Here is a 19,173-nt window from a genome sequence, read left to right as displayed (position 1 = left end):
GCTCTCAGCAACTGGTCTCCACGGGTTCTGACCCCCACTGTGGGTGGGAGAAGCGGAGGGAAAAACAAGTGAGGAAGAGAGGTGTGCTCACCTCTGCTAACTCCACCCCTCAGGTGGGGGAGGCGAGGTGAAGAATAACTCCCTGTCCATGCCATCTTGAAGATGGGGGACACAGCCAACCAGGGATAGGCTCATGCCCCCTACCACTGGAGGGTGGCATAATAGGGGGTGTACCCACACCAAGGAAGGGACCCATTGGTCTCTCCCTGTTACCTACCTGTAACACCCCTAAATCTAGTATTTAGGGGCACTCCTGAACCTTGCTTCCTCAGACAAGAAGAAACTACAAGAAGAAGAAGGACCGAACAGCAGTGCAGAAGCTAACAAGATGAAGTCGCCAACTGACTTGGCCCCAGCCCTACCGGCCTGCATCCCCCTCGAGCCTGCTCCTGTGAAATCCTGGGTGTTCCGCAGCCAGCAACCTTGAAAACCCTGGAGGACCAGGCCCGCCTTCAACCTCAAATACTTTGTCTCCTGTGAACATCGGATTTGTTCATCTGCAACCTCTGGCCTTGGCCGGAAACCACACCACTCTGCAACCGCCGTCACCGGCCCGACCTCAAGTGGGCAAACACCATGAGGAGGTCACCCCGGCAATGCTGACTGGAGATTCAGTGACCTCTGACCTGCCCCATGCCTCCAGCCGACACCTGCAGCCTAAGTCCAGAAGGTCTCTCCAAGTGCGACCAAGAGCTGGTAAGAAGATCCGACCCCAAACGGCACCCCTCCACTTAATGCCCCACAGCCTTTGTGCCCAAACCTATTGTGCCTAACCAACCTCTAAATCCTAATTACCTCTCAAAGTGGTGGTCGCACCCAGAAGACCTTCGTCCCGAAGCCAGCAGTGCCTTTGCAAACCGGAGGTTCCTTGTTGAAAACAACAGCACCCGGCCGCCCTAGTGCCGCTGAGGGTGCACCTTTGGTGCTACTTTGTTTCCCCATTTGCCCTGAGCTAAGGTCCAGGAGCTTTGCTCCCACACACAAGTGGCCTGCTTGCCACAGCCACCAACCGGAGGCCCCCTATCCCCCATTGGATAACATTGGGCCTCAGCACTCTGCACCTGGCCGCCCTAGTGCCGCTGAGGGTGTAATTAGAGTTCATCCTTGAACCTGGGGACCCCCGAGTCTACCCCCAGAACCTCAACTCCCACTACCAAATACTTACCTCAAAACCGATAACACTATTTTCCTCCATAGGATAACATTGACAGTTTTTTTGTGAAAAGTTTCTTAGTATGGAGTTTGAGAAACTAAAGAAATTCTTTAAAATTACATAATCTAACAAAAACGATTTTACCTACCTGTTTTCAGGAAATGTCCCAGAATAGAATCTAGGTATACTACTAGGTGTAAGCCTAGTAATCTCAAAAGTTACCTGCTATTTTACTAAAAAGCCTATTCAAGTCCATGTGCTGCATTTACTAAGTATTGTATTTCCCTGCATCCATACTGAAAATCAAACCAAAGTGCATATACATTTATCATTCAAACTGTACTTTAATTGCATTACTACTGTAAAGTACGTATTGCTTACCTGTACCAGGCTTGATTAGTTCTAGAAAATAAAATAACTAAAAGAATATTTTTATACAAAAACAATTGGTCTGAAGTTCAGTCTTTGAGTGTGTGAATTTATTTACTGACTGAGTGTGTACAACAAATGACTAACACTGTCCTCTGATACTGCCTTACTGCTCGACCACACTCCCACAAATAGAGAGTGAGGTGCTATCTAACTTTACCTCTGCCTCCCTTTGGGGTTCCACTGGACTATGTGCACAATATACCTCACTTTGGTGTAGTATATACAGAGCAAGCTTCCTACAATATCGAACTCTATAATTTCGGATTGTTATTATTTCAAATCATGTTTTTTAAGGTTTCTATAAAAATGGAGCTGGTAAATGCATTACATTCATTGTCTTCACCTGTATATCAGGGTCAGGTTTATGATTTGTGGTACCCTGGGTAGACTGGGAATATGTTAGGCTCCTCTAAGTTGCGTACAAAGTGCTATGATAAGAAGATCCATTACTTAAGTGTTAACCCATTGGCATTGTTGAATCAACTTTGCAAGAAGCAATCATTGTGATGCAGATGTCAATAAAGCAGTAAAACATAAATAACAGCCCTAATAAACTAAGTGCATCTAATTCAAAACTGTATTAAGTGGTTATACATTATGTTAGTCATACTGGGTGCAGAAGCTTGGCTCAGGTTCTTCAAACCTTATATCTTCACTACAATGTTAAAAAATGCTTTTCAAGTTAGTACGTTATTATGTATTACGGTGGCATTCAATCAATCAACCAATCAGGGGATTATAAAGCGCTCTACTCACCGGTGAGGGTCTCAAGGTGCTGGGGTGAGGGGTTGCAGCTCCGGTCAGCCGAAGAACCAGGTCTTGAGGTTCTTCCTGAAGGTGTGCAGAGTGGGGGAGTGTCTGATGTTGACTGGGAGCTTGTACTAGGCCTTGGCTGAGACGTAGGAGAAGGCTCTTCCTCCTGCTTTGGTTCTGCAGATGCACGGGGTTTCGCTTGTGCGAGGTTGGCGGAGTGGAGGTTTCTTTTGGGTGCGTGGAAGGAGATTCTTTAGTTGAGGTATTTGGTTTGGATATTGTGGAGGAATTTGTAGGCATGGGTGAATAGCTTGAAGGTTACTCTCCGACGTGGAGCCAGGGGAGGTCTTGCAGGTGTTGGGTCATGTGCTCCTGTCGTGGGGTGCCAAGGACGATTCTGGCAGTGATGTTTTGGATGGTCTGGAGTTTCTGTAGCAGGGACTTTTTGATTGTCCCGTAGAGGGCGTTTCCGTAGTCCAGTCTGCTGGTGATGAGGGTGTGGGTTACGGTCTTTCTGGCTTCGGGTGGGATCCACTTGAAGGTCTTGCAGAGGATGCTGAGGGAGTTAAAACAGGTGGAGGCGACAGCGTTGACCTGGCGGGTCATGGTGAGCGAGGAGTCTAGGATGATGCCGAGGTTTCGGGTGTGGTTCGTCGTGGTGGGTCGTTTTCCGAGGGCGGAGGGCCACCATGAGCTGTCCCATGCGCAGGAGGAGGGTCCAAGGACGAGGACCTCCATCTTCTACGAGTTCAGTTTTAGGCAGCTGTCGCTCATCCAGGCAGTGAAATCCTTCATTCCATCTTGGAAGCTGAGCTTGGTGTCTTCGGGGTTCTTCGTGAGGGAGAGGATGAGCTGAGTGTCATTGGCGTAGGATACTAAGCGGAGCCCATGCTGTCTGATGATGGTGGCGAGGGGGGCCATGTAGATGTTGAAGAGCATGGGGCTGAGCAAGGATCCCTAGGGTACCCCGCAGCTAATCTCTGTGGGTTCGGAGAGGAAGGGTGGGAGTATGATCCGTTGGGCTCTGCCTGTGAGGAAAGAGCGGATCCAGTCGAGGGCGAGTCCTTGTATGCTGGAGTCGTTGAGTCTGGTTGCAAGAGTGTGCTGGGAGATGGTGTCGAAGGCCACTCGCTGAGAGGTCTAGCAGGATGAGGGCCATGGTGTGTCCCTGGTCGAGTAGCATGTCGATGTCGTCGGTGGCAGCAAGGAGAGCGGTCTCGTGCTGTGGTTGCTGCGGAATCCGAATTGGGAGGAGTTGAGTATGGTGTTCTCTTCTATGAAGGTGGTTAGTTGTGTGTTGACAAATTTTTCGGAGACTTTGACTACCAAGAGAAGGAGAGAGAGGGGCCGGTAGTTTTTCAGGTGTTTTGCGTCGGCCAAGGGTTTCTTGAGGAGGGGTTTGACCTCAGCCCGCTTTCAGTCGTCGGGGAAGATGCCGGCTTCAAAGGTGGCATTGATGGTGTGGCAGAGTTCGGGTGCGATGGCGGTGGCAGCTCTGTGGAAAATGGGAGGTTGGCAGGGGTCCATGGGTTTCCTGAGTGAGATTTTTTCATAGTCGTGGTGGTGTCTTCGGTGGTGACTGGTGTCCAGGTGGTGATAGTGGGCTGGCTATAGTTGCTGGAGGGGAAGGTGGTTTTAGGAGTCTGTTCGTTGAAGTTGTCGTAGAGGGCCTTGATAGTTAGGTGAAATCAGGAGCCGGGTTTGTTACAGAGGTCTTGGGATGGTGTGATGTCCGTGGTTTCGCTTGGAGGTTTGGTGAACTGCTGGATGATGTTGAAAATTTCCTTTGAGGTACTGGTGTTGGTGAGAATTTTGTTCCTGATGAAGGTCCTCTTGGTGGTTCTTATGAGTTGGCGGCATTCAGGTGATGGGGTGCTTGTAGGTGGACTGGTCTTCTGTGGTTTTGCTGTTCCTATCCATCGTTTCTCGAGTCGTCGGCATGAGCGTCTGGCTGCTTGGAGGTTGCTGGAGAACCAGGCAGCCATTAGAGGGTGTTGTCTATCGGGCAGTGGAGTGGAGCTAGCTTGTCTGCGCAGCTGGAGATACAGTGGTGTAGTTAAGTGGCTGCGGAGTTGGCGTCGGTCGTGGCGCGGGTTTGAGGACGAGGGTAGAATTGAGGTCCTCTTCTGTGACCTTGCTCCAGTTCCTTCGTGGTTGGCATTGGGTGGGCTTGAGCGTGGTGGTGATGCTGAAGGAGAAGTGTACGCAGTGGTGGTCTATCCAGAGGGGCTGCGAGGTGTGAAAATATAACAGAAAGGTTGTGGAGGCTTGTGGAGGCCTCTAGAGGATCAAAGGCAAAGAAACAGTCAACATGTGTTGAGAGGCATAGCTACGTTGTAAATTGATATAACATCATGTTGTAGTGTTCTTTAAAGAGGTGAAAATTCAGCTGTAACCTAAATTGGAACTAGGTTGGGGCTGTCCAAAGGGATATTTGAAAATCGTGCCAGATCCTCGGGTCATAGATGGAGAATGTATTTTGTCTTGTTTTCTTCTTTTTCCCTACTGTAGGTATCCTGTTGTGGGTGTGGGGAGCCTTGTCATCCAAGTAAGCAAGAGTGCCCCCCATGGTGTATTTGTAAATTATACAGCTGATTTTGAAGGTGGTGCTGGCTGGCATGGGTAACCTGTGGAGTTCCGTCAGGGTGGTATGATGGGGTCCATTTTCTTCAGGACCCAATGAGGCATGCTGCAGTTTGTATGAATCAGAAAAGGGGGTGGTGATGAACAGAGTGTCTGAATTAAGCAGACCACTCTTACCCAGTCCAAAGATCAGGGCTTGATCCATCACCGTTATTTAGCTCACTGCCCCATCCCAGCTCAGAACCTGGCTATATGCAAATTAGTCTGTCCCTGGCCCAGTGCATCATGGGAACAGGGCAGACCAAACTACCAAGCCAATTCTTCACCAGAAAGGAGACAAGCTTCCGGGGACCGGTTTCTGGCATTTCAGCCGTCGTCGGCCCGGCTTGCTTGAATCCTGATGGAGCAGCGAGCAAGGGACTCATGTCTGAGTATACCCTGCCACACCTATAGTGGCCAAAAACGATTCAGAAAAGGGGGTGGTGATGAACAGAGTGTCTGAATTAAGCAGACCACTCTTACCCAGTCCAAAGATCAGGGCTTGATCCATCACCGTTATTTAGCTCACTGCCCCATCCCAGCTCAGAACCTGGCTATATGCAAATTAGTCTGTCCCTGGCCCAGTGCATCATGGGAACAGGGCAGACCAAACTACCAAGCCAATTCTTCACCAGAAAGGAGACAAGCTTCCGGGGACCGGTTTCTGGCATTTCAGCCGTCGTCGGCCCGGCTTGCTTGAATCCTGATGGAGCAGCGAGCAAGGGACTCATGTCTGAGTATACCCTGCCACACCTATAGTGGCCAAAAACGATTCAGAAAAGGGGGTGGTGATGAACAGAGTGTCTGAATTAAGCAGACCACTCTTACCCAGTCCAAAGATCAGGGCTTGATCCATCACCGTTATTTAGCTCACTGCCCCATCCCAGCTCAGAACCTGGCTATATGCAAATTAGTCTGTCCCTGGCCCAGTGCATCATGGGAACAGGGCAGACCAAACTACCAAGCCAATTCTTCACCAGAAAGAAGACAAGCTTCCGGGGACCGGTTTCTGGCATTTCAGCCGTCGTCGGCCCGGCTTGCTTGAATCCTGATGGAGCAGCGAGCAAGGGACTCATGTCTGAGTATACCCTGCCACACCTATAGTGGCCAAAAACGATTCAGAAAAGGGGGTGGTGATGAACAGAGTGTCTGAATTAAGCAGACCACTCTTACCCAGTCCAAAGATCAGGGCTTGATCCATCACCGTTATTTAGCTCACTGCCCCATCCCAGCTCAGAACCTGGCTATATGCAAATTAGTCTGTCCCTGGCCCAGTGCATCATGGGAACAGGGCAGACCAAACTACCAAGCCAATTCTTCACCAGAAAGGAGACAAGCTTCCGGGGACCGGTTTCTGGCATTTCAGCCGTCGTCGGCCCGGCTTGCTTGAATCCTGATGGAGCAGCGAGCAAGGGACTCATGTCTGAGTATACCCTGCCACACCTATAGTGGCCAAAAACGATTCAGAAAAGGGGGTGGTGATGAACAGAGTGTCTGAATTAAGCAGACCACTCTTACCCAGTCCAAAGATCAGGGCTTGATCCATCACCGTTATTTAGCTCACTGCCCCATCCCAGCTCAGAACCTGGCTATATGCAAATTAGTCTGTCCCTGGCCCAGTGCATCATGGGAACAGGGCAGACCAACCTACCAAGCCAATTCTTCACCAGAAAGGAGACATGCTTCCGGGGACCGGTTTCTGGCATTTCAGCCGTCGTCGGCTCGGCTTGCTTGAATCCTGATGGAGCAGCGAGCAAGGGACTCATGTCTGAGTATACCCTGCCACACCTATAGTGGCCACAAACGATTCAGAAAAGGGGGTGGTGATGAACAGAGTGTCTGAATTAAGCAGACCACTCTTACCCAGTCCAAAGATCAGGGCTTGATCCATCACCGTTATTTAGCTCACTGCCCCATCCCAGCTCAGAACCTGGCTATATGCAAATTAGTCTGTCCCTGGCCCAGTGCATCATGGGAACAGGGCAGACCAAACTACCAAGCCAATTCTTCACCAGAAAGGAGACAAGCTTCCGGGGACCGGTTTCTGGCATTTCAGCCGTCGTCGGCAAATTAGTCTGTCCCTGAGCAGTGAGCTAAAAAATGGTGATGGATCAAGCCCTGATCTTTGGACTGGGTAAGAGTGGTCTGCTTAATTCAGGCACTCTGTTCATCACCACCCCCTTTTCTGAATCATTTTGTCCACCATAAGCGTGGAAGGGTATACTTAGATGTGAGTCCCTTGCTCATTGCACCATCAGGATTCAAGCAAGTCGGGCCGACGACGCCTGAAATGGCAGAGACCGGTCCCCGGAAGCTTGTTTCCTTCCCAGTATAAGAATTGGCTTGGTAGTTTGGTTTGCCCTGTTCCCATCATGCACTGGGACAGGAACAGACTAATTTGCATATAGCCAAGTTCGGAGCTGGGATGGTGCAGTGAGCTAAAAAATGGTGATGGATCAAGCCCTGATCTTTGGACTGGGTAAGAGTGGTCTGCTTAATTCAGGCACTCTGTTCATCACCACCCCCTTTTCTGAAGCAGTTTGTATGAAGCCCTTAAGGGTTGTTGGCTCTCCAGATACCCTGTGGAAGGTAAAGTATGTAGAAAAAGAACCTGCAAACCCATGTTAATGGGTTAGGTAGTGCCTTATGCTGGATACAAGTGATGCAAGTGGAATCAAGACTTGGCAGCTTAGGTTTTTGGCACCCTGACATTGTGTAGTGCCAGCTGCTGGCTTCTAAGCAAAACACTTTGGGTAAAGCACTTATTATTTTACAAAGTAGGCAAGAGGCAGCTCCCTTTCTCATTTGACAATTCTGTCTGAGTACAATATGACATATTACACAGGTGTAAAATGCCTCAGAAAAGGGGAACAATTTTCTTTTGATAAAGTTTCTATGAGGCACATAATGTCCAAAATGCACTCTATAATTAATTCTCAGATATTTGTACAAATCTTTACAGCAGATCTTACACTTATGGTAATGTGGCACAGCACAGATGCAATGTTTTTGAAGTTGGGATAGTATTGCCTGCTTGTAACTGATTTAAGAAGAGTCCTAGATAAAAAAATGTCTGTCTCAAGCGCTGCTCTAAGGTCACGTGCCAAAGGATAATTATGAGAGAACAAGCTGTGTAATACATTCTGAAGGGTAAATTAGTCTTCCCTTGCCTGCATTTAAGGCCACAGACGAACAGCATATCTGGCCGTGTGGTGCATCATGGTGCACCTTTGGAACGCCACTACCACGGGCGAGCAGGGTGTCAAGGGAACTCCAAGACAAGGACCTCACTGTGCCACAGGACCTAAGTGATACATCACTGACAGCACCTAACAAGGCTGAAACTGATTTGTGGTTACTTGTGGTCCTTTCCAGATGTGGCGTTTTCTGGCAGTGCAGGTGGACTGTTCCCATGAGCAGCACTGGCAGTACTGATTGGTATAATATGAACCTCTGTTTAGAGTCACACAATGGGTAAAAAACCTATTGTTTGGAATGCTACCCAGAGTGATTGTAAATGGTTTAGACTATTTGCAAGCATTCCTCTCATCACGTTTTGTGTGTTTGGTGTAATAGCCTAAGTGGTCAAGAGTATGCCCAGATATTACTCCCTTACTATGCCCCAGGAACCAAGATATACCTCACTCACAAGACAGAAACTGGTCTGGGGAATCTTGTGGTCTATTCTGGAGGTGGCCTCACCTAGCAATTCAGGATGGACTGTTTTCACAAGGAGCAAGATCAGTACTGATTTGTGTATGGCAGACGTCTGTGTAGGCAATGAGTTTTTAAAACAAATTTCGACTTGCAGACCATATTAGAATTGCACTTTCATAATGCGTTTAAACTGCTGCTTTTACATAGAAAATGACATGTATTAAAAATGTGCTTGCGTAAACGTGTGAAAAGAATGCTTTTAGAATGCATTTGAGCTTTTATAGAATAAAAATTCACATACAAAAATAACACATAAGGAAAATGTGCTGCATTAAATGTATATGAAAATAATGTGAAGAATTTTATTTGTACTTAGCTACCATTCTTAAACATGTCCCTTTATTTAGACTCAAAAGTCTTTTCTTTCGATTCTTGCCCACAGCTAAGTAGACGTTTATTTAGGACATTTAGCCTAGCCCAGCATCTTGCCAAAGAATGTGCTGACTTCAAGCTTATGTTCCTTTAGGTTCATCACATCACATTAGATCATTTGTATAACAATGAGCCTTGCTGTAATCCATAATGAATAGACTGTTAAAATGAACAATCATTTAGATATACTTTATGTATGCTCAACTAGAGCAACATTGATATATCTGTTTCTGCATAGTTGACTAGCTTTTGTATTCACACTAAGGGGTCTATTATACTCGCAGGTGGATCACCACCGCCATAGGGGCAGTGGCGATCCGCCTGCCATTATCCCCTGCCCACATGAAATTTCCCCCCTACCTGATATTGTTGGCCGGGGGTACCGCGGCGGACTGGAAGACTGTCCGCCACTTCCATGCACAGTCGATGAGTCGAGCGGGCAGAAAAGGTTTTAATATGGTGGCGGTGTCTGTTAGACACCGCCACCATATTAAAACCTTATTAATTATCAATAACAATAAATAAAAAAATATTAATTAATTTATGATAAATTACTTCCCACCCTATTCCCCTGTAAACCCACAACCCGCTACACATAAAAATTAACATATTTAATTTCATTATCAATTAATCAATTAATAAAAATGATTTACCCATTAATAATTAATTAACAATAACTTAATTAACAATAAATAAAAAAGTGATACAATAATTACCATCAATCTGTTGATAAATTAATCAATTAATAAAAATTAATTGCCAATTCATAACTAATTAACAATACATTAATAATCAATAATGATAAATAAAAACATATTAATTAATTAATTATAATTAAATTACTTCCCACCCTATTACCCTATAAACCCACAATCCACTCTGATACTAAAACACAAAATTTACTTAAAAAAATTACTAATTTCTAAACATTTAATACATATATTTAAAAGTAATAAAACTACATTACAAAAAATGTTAAACATACATATAAAATTCATACAACTAAAATAACTATTGATATTATTACCAACAAAACTTTTGCTAACGATATTACTTACTTCAATATTTTTAACTTTGATATTACTTACTTCCATATTAAAATTTTTTTTTTTACTTAACTTAAGGTCGATATTCTGGTCAACGATTGATCTAGCGGTTCATGGGTGGGAGGAGTCGAGGATGATGCTGAAGTTATGTGCGTGGTCTGTAGGAGTGGGTGGATTACCAAGGGTGGAGGGCCACCAGATGTCATCCCAGGCAGAGGTGTGGAGCCCAAGGATGAGCGCCTCAGTCTTCTCTGAATTGAGCTTCAAGAAGCTGTCCTTCATCTAGGCTGCCACATTCTTCATTCCTTCCTGGAAGCAGAGTCTGGTGTCTTCGGGATCCTTCTTGAGTGAGAGGATGAGCTGGGTGTTATCGGCGTAGGACACAATGCTGAGTCCCTGCTGTCTAACGATGATGGTGAGGGGGGCCATGTAGATGTTGAAGAGCGTGGTGCTGAGCGATGATCCTTGGGGTGCCGCAGTTGGTGTCAGTGGGTTCGGAGAGGAAGGAAGGGAGTCTGATCCTCAGGGTTCTGCTGGAGAGAAAGGATTGGATCCAGTCGTGGGCGGCCCCTTGTATCCCAGCATCGTGAAGTCTGGCTGTGGGGGTGCGGTGAGAGACGGTGTCAAAGGCTGCAGAGAGGTCTAGAAGGATGAGAGCTGCGGTCAAAAATTAAATGAACTAAGAAATTAATAATAAATAACAAAAAAATTTAATTAAAATGTACTTAAATAAAATGTAATTACTTCCCACCCTATTCCCCCATAAACGGATGTCGTCAGTGGCGGCGAGGAGGGCGGTCTCGGTGCTGTGGTTGCTGTGGAATCCGGGCTGGGAGGTGTCCAGTATGAGTTCTCCCCGCTGAAGGTGGTCAGCTGGGCGTTCACGAGTCTCTCAGAGACTATGGCCGCAAAGGGGAGGAGAGAGATGGTCGGTAGTTGTTCAGGTCGGTAGGGTCGGCTGTGGGCTTCTTGAGGAGGGGTTTAACCTCCGCCCACTTCAAGTGGTCTGGCAAGATGCCAGACATGAAGAAGGCATTGATGGTCAGTCCTAGTTCGGGTGCTCTGGCAGCCCTGTGGAATATGTGTGGTGATCAGGGGTCCGTTGGGGCTACTGAGTGGGTTTTCTTCACGGTGGGGGTGATGTCTTCGACGGTAGCGGGCTACCAGGTCATGATGGTTGGCTTGCTGGCGGCATCAGGGGTGTTGTCCATCATTGATTGGTTGAAGTTGTCCTAGAGGGCCTTGATCTTCAGATGGAAGTATGCGCTGAGCTTGTCTCAGAGTTCCTGGGAAGGTGTGATGTCTGTAGCTTTGCTTGGGGGTTTGGTGAACTGTTGTATTATGTTGAACAGCTCCTTGGCATTGGTCGCATTGGTCTGGACATTGTCTCTTATGAAGGTTCGCTTGGTGTCTCTTATGCGCTGGAGGTATTCCTTCTGGGTGCTCAAGTGGTTGTTCCGTGCTTCTGTGGTTATCTGGTTTTGCCAGGTTTTGTCTAGGCGTCTGCAGGAGCGTCTGGCTTCTTGAAGTTCAGTGGTGAAGCAGGCGGCCTTCAGGGTGCGTTGCTTGGTGGGGCGGCGGAGGGGTGCGAGCTTGTCGGAACGGGAGATCCAGCGGTGACATTTTGTGGCTGCAGAATTGGTGTTGGTCGTGGTGCTGAGGGGGTCTTGGGGGCGGGTGGTGTTGTTCCTCTGCGACCTTGCTCCAGTTCCTTCATGGTGGTTGCGGTGCGGGCTTGGGTGCGGCAGTAGCGTTGAAGGTGAAATGGACGCAGTGGTGGCCTGTACAGAGGGGCTGAGTGGTGTGGCTGAAGCTGATGTTTGTTCCTCCCGTGAAGATAGGGTCGAGGGTGTGTCCAGCTTTGAGAGTGGGCGTGTTGACCAGCTGCTTCAGCCCGAGGATGTTGAGGTTGTCGAGGAGAGTGACAGAGTCGGGGTCCTTGCAGTTGTCGTGGTGGAAGTTCAGGTCCTCGAGTAGGATGTAGTCCATGAAGGTGATTGCGTGGGGTGTGGCGAGCTCGGTGAAGGTGGTTGCGGACTGGGTGCGTGGTCCCGGTGGTCTGTAGATGAGAGTCCCGCGTAGCGTAGTTCGGGGGCTGGTCTGGATCTGGAAGTTGAGGTGTTCTGTGTTGGAGTGGGGGGTCACTCGTGCTGGAGGTGAGGAGTTGGAGGGGGTTTTGTGGGCGATGGCGAGTCCTCCTTCTGGGCGGTGGGAGTGGTCTGTTCTCTGGATCTTGTAGCCGTCAGGGATGGCAGTGGCGATGTCAGGCCGGAGGTGGCGTTGGTCCAGGTTTCTGTGAAGAAGGCGACGTCGGGAGAGAGGGTGTCGATCAGGTCCCAGATCTCTATGGCATGTCGGTGATGGGAGCGTACGTTGAGGAGGATGCACGTCAGGGTTTTGGTGGTTCATGCATCGGGTGGTCCTACGGCGGTCATGGGGGTGTTGTCGATGGTAAGGGTTCTGCAACAGGGTAGACACGAGAAAGGTCAGTGGGTGGTGTTTGGCAAGGATCTTGTGTAGTCGGCGTATCTTCTGGGATTGAGTGCATGGAGGGTGGGTGTGTCATAGCGATGGGGCCTTGGAGGACCAGAGTTCCTGGCGCTGGTGGCAGTCGTGGCGCAGACGGGCGCATACGGTCTTGCCTTAGGCGCGCCTTCGGCACGCCAGCGTCACGGTCGCACAGCGGTCACCATTAAGTAGGAAAATGGAATGAAAAAGTGAATAAAAACTCAGTAGACAACAATGAAAGAAACACTCTGTGAACACAATATAAGTACAATTACCACAAATAAAACTCAGCTGACAAGAGATCACCGGGAGGCAGGGCGGGCAGAAGATGTGGCGGTGAGGCAAAGCTGCAGGGGAGAGTGCTGGCCTGGACCCACGGTGTAGATTTCACACGCGCTCTCCGCAGCGGTTGCCATTAAGTAGGGGAGGGGTGGGACCAGGTAGGGAGGCAGGAATGGGGACTGTGTTGGGGTGGGAGGGGGCGCAGGGGCAGCAACGGCGGTTAAACGTGCTAGGAAAATGGAATGAAAAAGTGAATAAAAACTCAGTAGACAACAATGAAAGAAACACTCTGTGAACACAATATAAGTATAATTACCACAAATAAAACTCAGCTGACAAGAGATCACCGGGAGGTAGGGCGGGCAGAAGATGTGGCGGTGAGGCGAAGCTGCAGGGGAGAGTGCTGGCCTGGACCCACGGTCTAGATTTCACACGCGCTCTCCGCAGCTGTTGCCATTAAGTAGGGGAGGGGGCGGGACCAGCTAGGGAGGTGGGAGCGGGGACTGTGTCGGGGTGTGAGAGGCCACAGTGGCAGTAGTGGCGGTAAAACGGGCTTGGAAAATGAAATTAAAAAGTGAATAAAAACTCAGTAGACAACAATTACAGAAACACTCCATGAACACAATAGCAGTACAATGACCACAAATAAAACTCAGCCGACAAGAGATCACTGGAAGGCAGGGCAGGCAGAAGGTGCGAACCCTGACTGTGGGGGACTCGAGGCTGCGGCTGTGAGGTGAAGCTGCCGGGGAGAGTGCTGGCCTGGACCACGGTCTAGGTTTCACAACCGCTCCCCGCAGCGGTCGCCATTAAGTAGGGGAGGGGGGCGGGATCAGGTAGGGAGGCGGGAGCGGAGACTGTGTCGGGGTGGGAGGGACCGCAGGGGCAGCAGCAGTGGTAAAGCAGGCTTGGAAAATTAAATGAAAAAGAGAATAAAAACGCAGTAGACAACAATGAAAGAAATTCTCCGTGAACACAATATCAGTATAATGACCTCAAATAAAACAAAGCTAATAAGAGATCACTGGGAGGCAGGGCGGGCAGAACGCATGAACGCTGACTGTGCGAGGCTCATGGCTGCGGTGGAGAGGCGAAGCTGCAGGGGACAGTGCTGGCCTGGACCCAGGGTCTAGGTTTCACACGCACTCCCCGCAGCGGTTGCCATTATGTAGGGGAGGGGGGGGGGACCAGGTAAGAAGGCAGGAGCGGGGAGTGTGTCAGGGTGGGAGGGACCAAAGGGGCAGCAGCAGTGGTAAAACGGGCTTGTAAAATGAAATTAAAACATGAATAAAAACTCAGAAGACAACAATGAAAGAAACACTCTGTGAATACGAAATCAGTACAATGACCACAAATAAAACTAAGCTGACAAAAGATCACTGGGAGGCAGGGCGGCCAGAAGGCATGAATCCTGACTGTGGGGGACTCTAGGCTGCGGCAGTGAGGCGAAGCTGCAGGGGAGAGTGCTGGCCTGGACCCATGGGCTAGGTTTCCCAGAAGAAGTTGCTTTGTATTTCATGGTAGTGCTGAAACACATGCACGTGTTGGCTAGGCTAAGACTCTGTAACAATGCTTGAAGAAGACCCGTTGGGACAAAACGCACCACGTCAGCTATCAATTTTGGTTTTAAAAAGAATTATGAATAAAAGAATTAAGAATAATGGAAGAATATGTTTCCAGTAACCTGTTTGACTACTTGACTCATTTGGGAAGCATTATGTTAATGTAATTTTTATTCAATCGTTGACTTTTGTGTGATGCAGTTACAACGTGATTCTGCAGAGTAGCTATAGGGTTGAGTTGTATGATCAGGCAATAGAGAACATGAGGTTTACAGGAATGCATTAGCACCTTGTCGAACTACCAAATGAATTCACAGATGGAAAAATGTGGAAAAGTTGGAACTTAGATGAGCAAAGAAACATGAAAAGAAAAAGAGAGAAACGGTGGAAAAACAGGTTGAGCTGAATGAGGATGAGGCAGCAGCATATCCATTGAGGGAAATAGCTGGAGGAACTTCCGTACATGTGCCATGGAATAAAGGTGATTTGACAGCATTTAGAAACAATTTTCCAAAATCAAGAGACAAATCGGTGCAGTGGTATGCACAAGTAACAAGTGGAACGTTTTATAAAGATTTCACAGGTGTTGTGGAGAGATTTGGATATGTTTCTTCATATTGGAGTATCAGCTGACTTATGGGTAGAATGTAAAGTAGCCGTAAAATGGTCAAAAGGAGAACCACCAATAGAGAAAGGGACCGGTGCACCATCACCATTGGTGATGGTGAAGTATGAAGCATTTATAACCATTTAGATAGAAAAAATGCCTCCAAGGGTTACTGATTGGTTAAAGATTAAGAGTACCACACTAGAGCCAAAGGAGACAGTCCATGAGTACTATGAGAGATTACTGCAGGTGTAGATGCAAGTATCCTGGAGACAATGATGTGGGGATTTTTGTGTCTCAATTCATATTAGAATTGAAAACTGAGATCAGTGCCCACATTAAGCAAAGTGTGAACTTCTGGCAGACCAAATTGTTAGATGAAATCATTGCGTTATGCGAAACATTGCAGTGATGAATTGGACACGAAGCAGTGGAAAATAAAGAAGAAATTCATGTTGGCTCAGACTAAGTTGACTCAGAAAGGTTTTCAGAACCCATCCTTTGCAGGAAATTAAGGAATGATGCAGGGAGTTGTTGCACCACAGGCTGGAATATTGGGAAGTAAAGGTGGAATGAAAATGCCCTACGGCAGAGGAAGAGATGTTCCCATGAGTGTGGGATCTGGTATGGACATTGCTGAACTGAAAAAGGTTACTGCTTGTCACCTTTGTCATAGGGTGGAGCACTGGAAACAAGAATGTTGATTTAATCCCCAAAATCCTGGAGAATTAATGCAGAATTCACAAGGTACACCAGTTCAAAGAATGCCTATGCAAGGAATGCAAACTACTCTGCAGTGTGATGTATTCCTATAGGTTCTGTATCGATCCCCCTATTCCTGACCCTGTTCTGGTTAACAAGTTAACTAGCAGCCATCCCATGATGCAGAAACCGTTATCTGATTAAGCCACACCACGGCACAGGAACGTGTTATCTGATTATGTCATAACGCTTGCCATCTAATTAGACAAGCGATATTCCTCCAGCCCCTGATAAGGCATACGGAGTTCTCAAAACAAATCAAACCTATGACACCCCGGGAAAAACCCTGCGGCCATTGTTTTGATTTCATCGAGAACTTCAGCAAAAGAATGTGCTAACGACCAAGTCGTATGACATCCTTATTGACGTATCTATGTCCATCCTTATGTCAATCTCGGCACCTTACAGGTATAAATATTACCGGTATTGCCTTAAGCAAACACACGCGGTGGTGACGAGATCGGAGCAGCCAGACTTGCCGAAGCCCAGAGCTGAGCAGACCCCGCTGGCGCAGCCCCGCCTTCCTGACGCTCTGAGAACGAGACGCTGCTTTCTCCTGCCGAGAAATCCAGCTCCGGCGCTTCCGGGTAGCCCTCGCAGGCAGCCTGGAATATCGAGACCAGAGACGAGAGATACCATCCCTCATTCATCCTAGATTCCAGGTACAGAACTGAATAACCCCTTGCAGAGACTTCTTGAGTCAGTCACTTGGCAAAACAAACTTAACTTAAACTGCTACTTTCTATTCCCGCCCACGTATTAGGCTTAGGTCAGGTACACCGGGGTAGGCGTAGTTAGAAACACCAGTTGAGTACGATTAGTCAAATGTATATGTATATATCTATTTTATCCATTTTAAACCTACATATGGCTTAGAAACCATATAAATGTTTTTACAGTATTATTTTATACTTCTGCTTTTATTGTATGCACTTTACTTAACCATAAGTATTGCGATAATATCGATCCATTTCTCTTGTACGAGAAAAGAGACTGATCAATAAATAACATCTTTTATTGAACACGCCAGTCTCTTCCTTTTCTCTACAATCTGGTGAGACTAAGAATGCACGTACTGACTGAGTAAAATAAGTTGTCTTTTGTTTTCACACGACTCTATAGATACACTCTTGATTAGGGGAGAGCAAAGTTGTCATGTTCTATGGTTGTCAGAAACTAAATCCCTTCTTGTCTATCCAGGGAGGTTCAACTCCTCCTTGCCTATTCGAGAAAGTTTCTAGTGAACTCTGAGCTAGCTGGCAAACCCAAAACTTTAAGTCTAATATCGACAATAGAAGACCTAGTTAACGTCTGGTCTAGGCCTATACTATTGAAGGTATTATTCCAATGCGCAGAGCCTATTGGGATAATAGGAACTACACTACATGGCGCCCAAACGTTTGGAAAGGCGATAAAACTAACGCAAGACTTTAGAGTAACTCAGTCGTGCTTTTTCACTCAGACCCCTTTTTTCCCATAATACTCCAAAGACGTCTGGAGTGGGTGAAAGGTCATATCCGCCAAACCTCGCAGGAGGAAACTCCTATGTATGGTTCTTGGTTTAGTCAACGTTGAAGGATACACTGTTCCAAAATATTGTGCATCTAATCTCTGTTTCCATAAGAAACCTGATCTGCAAACAAACAAAATAACCTTCCTGACAGTAGAATGTCAGAGACTGAAGAAGAAAGAGAGATAGCTAGAGTAGCAGCTGAACTCGTAGAAGCTGATAATACTATGCAAGAAGCAGACCCGGATTTAATACTCATCCCGGTCAACACAAGGAAATCTATAACTTTAAAACTTATAGAAAATGGACTGACACCTAGAGGTGGCACAGTCATATTCGTAATAGAGGCACACGAATATCGGCAGACAGAGGTATTCTATTCATGGATAAACTTTCCAGCAGCGAACGCTGTAACAAAGGTCTTCCACCATTACAAAACAGAGGAACCTCCTGAAGACTACACTCCTTTCGAGGAGGTGGAAGTACCACTTAAATTTCAAGAGCACCTGCTCTTGTTTAATGGCGCCCTAAAACACAACAATCACATCACCAGGCTCGGTCCATTAGGTAGACCAGGAGCAACGTGGCCGGTCCTAGCCGGATACACACCACATCCAGACATCGATGGGATGTCTGCAGCAAATCTTTTAATACAATTAAAACAATTAATAAAAATACATAGACAATTAGTCCAATATGTAATGCGGACTTCAACAATCCAACCAGCAATTAAAATTCCACAGCTGACCCCTCATCAGGGGAACACAAATAAAATTACACCACAGAACATACAGTCCTGCCTAGGTAAGGTACCAGCTAAAAGGGAACAAATACCATTCTGGTTAGCACAAAAAAATCACCCAAATAGAGGCGGTGTTTCCAGACACCACTCCTGTGGATAAACACAGGATTCTGACTATCTGTCTTCCAATGGGAATCGCACCACACGTGGAGGACTGTGACACTTGGGGTACAGTCTTTGTTTCCATCTACACAAAAACGCATGGTGTTCCATCCATCTCGGTAATACCAGATGTGCTAAAACAAATTCAAGACGAATACGGTCCAGAACCCGCTTTAACTCTTGGTATGAAATTACTGAAAGACTTCAAGCAGGTCTCGGCTATATTACTAGCCAATATAAAGGGAGAAGCAGCAAACGTGGCGATCCGCCAGAGGTTAAAAGAAACAGATATAGCAGACCAACCAGCTGAAATTGCCAGAATCATAGAAAAATCCTATGAGGAACTAGGTAGAGATAGTTTAGGTGAAATACCAGTAAAACCCCAACTGATTGAAAGTCCTGAAAAAATATTTATTAAAAATAATTTAACATCACAAAAGAAGAACTGGGATGGAAACAAACAATCCAATCCGAAAGAAAAGAGATTCCAGTCCAGAGGAAGGTCTCCTCGGCGGAGAGAAAAATCTCCAAACCAAGGACACAGGTCTCCCCAAAGTGAACCCTCTGGGAAAAAATACAACCTTAGAAATAGGGATAATATAAAGAAACCGGATAGATATCAAGATTTTGATACACGTCCCTCTCAATCTTTTCAGACTTCCTCGCAGAAATCGGAAAGAAGAGGACGATCGGAACCCAGGGAAGGGCACGTCAAGTCCAAAGACAAGGAACCTGCTCATCCAAATAAGAAATTACAATTTCCCAAAAAGAAGGTAGCCAGTATTAAAGTATTCAACAATGCCGAGAATACTGAGGACACAGCTGAAAAACGGAGAGTGGGCTCAGACAATGCTAGACAGCGCAGCAGAAGTGAGCATAGCTC

This window comes from Lissotriton helveticus, chromosome 5_1 (assembly GCF_964261635.1).
Source record: "Lissotriton helveticus chromosome 5_1, aLisHel1.1, whole genome shotgun sequence".
NCBI lineage: Eukaryota > Metazoa > Chordata > Amphibia > Caudata > Salamandridae > Lissotriton > Lissotriton helveticus.
Note: the sequence above shows the minus strand (reverse complement) of the source record.